The sequence below is a fragment of the Puntigrus tetrazona genome, chromosome 16 (genome assembly GCF_018831695.1).
Source record: "Puntigrus tetrazona isolate hp1 chromosome 16, ASM1883169v1, whole genome shotgun sequence".
Lineage (NCBI taxonomy): Eukaryota > Metazoa > Chordata > Actinopteri > Cypriniformes > Cyprinidae > Puntigrus > Puntigrus tetrazona.
In genome coordinates, this window is record NC_056714.1 from 26,892,794 (window position 1) to 26,897,159 (window position 4,366).

A 4,366-nucleotide genomic window follows, 5' to 3' on the forward strand; every position below is an offset into this window, starting at 1 on the left:
ATATTGCAATTATGAGTTTATTTCTAATAATTCTGACTTTATGTCTCACAATTATGAGTTTATTTCTAATAATTCTGACTTTATATTGCAATTATGAGTTTATTTCTAATAATTCTGACTTTATCTCACAAATATGAGTTTATTTCTAATAATTCTGAATTTATCTCACAATTATGAGTTTATTTCTAATAATTCTGACTTTATCTCACAATTATGAGTTTATTTCTAATAATAATATCACACAACCTGGTCTTGCTTTCAGCAGAAATAAGTAGCAGCGTGTTTAAAAAAGTACGATGATCATTTCTTAAAAAATGAACGTTTTGGGGAAAAAATAATATAATAAGAGCCCCAAAGGACCGATTATTCTGATTTCTCCATCGCCTTGCTATCTTTCTGTGTTCCCGAGTTGCATGTTCGGTGCACATGTAGGAAACTAAGGAAATGGATGCGAAGGTTGCAACAAAAAGCTTGGGACACATTGTGACCCTCGGCCCTTGGGCTGGACGCCCCTAGAGACTAAACAAGCCGTGTTTCTTACTCCCCAGGCGCTCGGGACTGATTAGAGCACGCGTGCCCAGACAGGTCCCTATGGCTCTGGCCGCCGGCCAGTCAGTGGGCAGCCCACCCTGGTGTTTGATCTGGGGGTTTGGCTCCAGCCAGTCCCGGCATTGTATCCCAAACAATGCACCCCAGACCTACTGAACTCCACAAACATATCCCTTTGTGGGCTTTTCCTCGAACTCAGGGTGGGGGACACCCGCTGCCAGGAAGAGGGACTCCTATCCCAAAAAAAGAGCAGCCGCTGACTGGGCATTCCTGCCTTTGACCTCCAGGGAGACGTCAGCTCGATCACAAAGGTGTGCACATGCGTGATGAACACGAGCTGAGCTGTTTAAAATTAAAATGTGCACCTTGTTTTATTGTAGAAATATTTACATTATCTTATTTATAACTTATGCGCAGTTTACTATTTTGAATTTTTATATGCATATTTTTAGCATCGTCTAAATATTTATGATTCATGTTTATATGTGTGTACTATTTATGCACTATATTTAATAGAGTTAATGATAGCATTATTACTAATTGTTTTATTTTTATGTTATGTAAGTTTGTATTTTATTTCAGTATTTTTATGTGTGCATACATATACATATACACACAGTATATATTTAAACACACACAATGCACACACACACACACACACACGTTGTGTTTCCATGTTTTATGAGGACTCTCCATAGGCGTAATGTTTTTATACTGTACAGACTGTATGTGTTATTGTTCTAAACCTAAACCTACCCTTACAGGAAACTCTTAGCAATTTCAGATTTTCAAAAATGTAATCCTGTATGTTTTATAAGCTTGTTTTTCTCACGGGATCTAAAAATGTCCCCACAAGGTCAACATTTACTGATATTCCTATCCTTGTGGGACATTTGGTCCCCATGACGTGATAAATACCAGGTGCATATACACACACACACACACACACACACACAGAAACACACACACACACACACACACACACAAACACACACAAACACACACAAACACACACACACACACACACAAACACACACACACACACACACACACACACACACACACACACACACACACACACACACACACACACACACACACACACACACACACACACACACACACACACACACAAACACACACAAACACATTTTACCAATTTATTTAAGTCCACTTAAAATAAATATTTCTACAAGGACATAAATATTTCAGATGCAGTTAAATACATGTCAACAATCATGGCATACAAAAAAAAAAAACACAAACACACACACATACACAAACACACACAAACACACACACACAAACACAAACACACACACACACACACACACACACACACACACAAACAAATAAGAAATAAATAATTTAACAAAAAATAATATATAATAAAATAATACAATAATAATCATGCATATTAAAAACGTTATGCAATATTTTATTTAGATTGAAGAACTAAACTCACAAACTGTAAATAAATAGCACTAGAAATAAATAAAAAAAGGACAAAAGCACATAAAAAATACTAATTATATATATATAAATATATATGTAAAAAGAAAACATATATATATATATATATATATATATATACATATATATATATATATAAATATATATATATATATATAAAATATATATATATATATATACATATATATATATATAAATATATATATATATATATATATATATATATATATATGTATATATATATATATATATACATATATATATATATATATATATATATATATATATATATATATATATATATATATATATATATATAAACAAAATTGGAGTATTAATGAATAAATAAAATATGAATAAAAGTAAATATATATATATATATATAAAAATAATATATGTAAAATGTATAAATTTAGCTAAATAAAACTCTCTTGATCTTCCCTGTATTAAGTCTTTGTCACCTGTAATCTTTATACTGTATATTCGTGTACTGTGTATTCATGCTGGTGCAAAACAAACGAGCTTCCTCCAGATCAGCAGGCGGCGCTGTGGGCTCCGGCCGCGCATGCACCTCAGACCTCAGCAGCCGATCAGCTGACCGTGGTGAAACCTTTGGAAGGCTACTGGAGTGTCATTATGAATATCAAATCCTAAGACGGATCCCTAGTGAAGCGTGTAGTTAAAACTAGCGGGTGATCGTCGCGTCGTCTCGTTCACGTCGAAATCAGGTAAGCTCCGCCGAAGAAACTGTTGGCGCGATCGCGTCCGCGTCGTCCGCAGGTTTAGCTGCCTTTGCTAGCTCGGATTACGTGCTAGCGTGATGTTTATGTGTATTATAACGAAGCGCTCGTGTTTTCAGGCGCTTAACCGGCGATAAACTGAATGTGGCTTGTTTGTCCTGTACGCGGTGTGTACGGAAAACCGCGCGTTTCTGATCCGGTGATCGTTAGCCTGATATAAAAACACGATCAGCGCGAGCCTCAGGTGATCAAACATCTGGAAACTGATCAAATCTCGGTCTGATCGGTCACCGTCCTTCGAGGTCGGTCTGATGCTGAACTCGTGACGGCCTATCGTTTTGAGGAAATGACCCCATCAGGCCCTTCATCTTCAAAACTAATATCCTCTCCTGCTTTGCTGGGCACAGATTACATTAAAACCCGTGTTTGTCTCATTGGTTGTCAAACAGCATGGCAGTTTCTTCAAGATTTTCTCTTCGAAATGTGAAGGAAGTTGTGCATGACAGCAAATGATTATTATTTTCAGAGCTGCAAGTCGCGTTTTTAAAGTGTTTAATTGAAAATATTTATTTACACCACAAGCGTTTGTGGTTTTATATTTATATGTAGTCGTGTAAATTCTTGTGAAACCTGTCAGTTGAGATTGATGATCTGACATAAAGCGTGACATTATATCTATAAAATATAATTATTAATTTATTAAATATAATTTTTAAATTAAAAAAGCACAAATGTTTATTTTACAAAACATCTAAAATGATTATTTATATTATTATTATTATTTTATTATTTATATTATTATTTTTATATTATTTTATTATTTATATTACTATTTTTTTATATATATATATATTTTTGTGGTCAGACTAGTGAAAAAGTGCTTTAGAAAGCTTTTATTAATGAAAGTATTGTTGCATTTTCTCGCTTCTGTATTTATGTCAATCCTATAAGCGCTGTCAGTGGTGTCTTTAAAAAGTCGGTGGTGCAGTGTGAAGTTTGGAGCGCATCGATGTCTTTTTTTCCGCTTTAGACTGTCTGTTTATCGGCTCCTCAGCAGCCATGACCGAGTTCTGGTTGATCTCTGCTCCTGGGAGAAGACCTGCCAGCAGGCGTGGGACAAACTAATGGCAGCCCACGACTTCGCACCAACAACCTCTCCACCAACAACAAGTTCAACATTCCCGATCTCAAGGTCACGTTCTCTTCCTCTTCCTCTTTTTACAGTCTTTTTTTTGAGCTCTGGCGTTACGATTTCTTCTGTCGCATTTTCTGTAATATAGTGCACTGTTGTTTTTGTCCCTGGACAAGTTCTGGAAGTAAGCTCATTTGTTTCCTCCATTGGGAAATTTAACTTCATTAATTAACTCGTTCATTAAAGGTTTGTGCTTTTGTTGAAATCATCCGTTCACATCCGTTCAACGGCTGAATTTTATGTGAAAACTACATTACCCATGATGCAGTTTAGAAAATTCCACCATTACAAGGAAGTCATGGCCAGCAAATTGCATTAAAGGACTCTTTAGCTCCGCCCTCCCATGAAGAACATTTGATGCAATGATATCAAGTCAGTCTTGCTGTGCTGTCAACATACTTGAAGAAACCTC

General features: G+C 35.5%; 1 pseudogene; it reads left to right on the top strand.

The window, feature by feature from the left end:
• The first annotated feature begins 2,645 nt into the window (after nt 1-2,645).
• LOC122361112 overlaps nt 2,646-4,366 on the top strand; it is a 10,711-nt pseudogene continuing 8,990 nt past the window's right edge.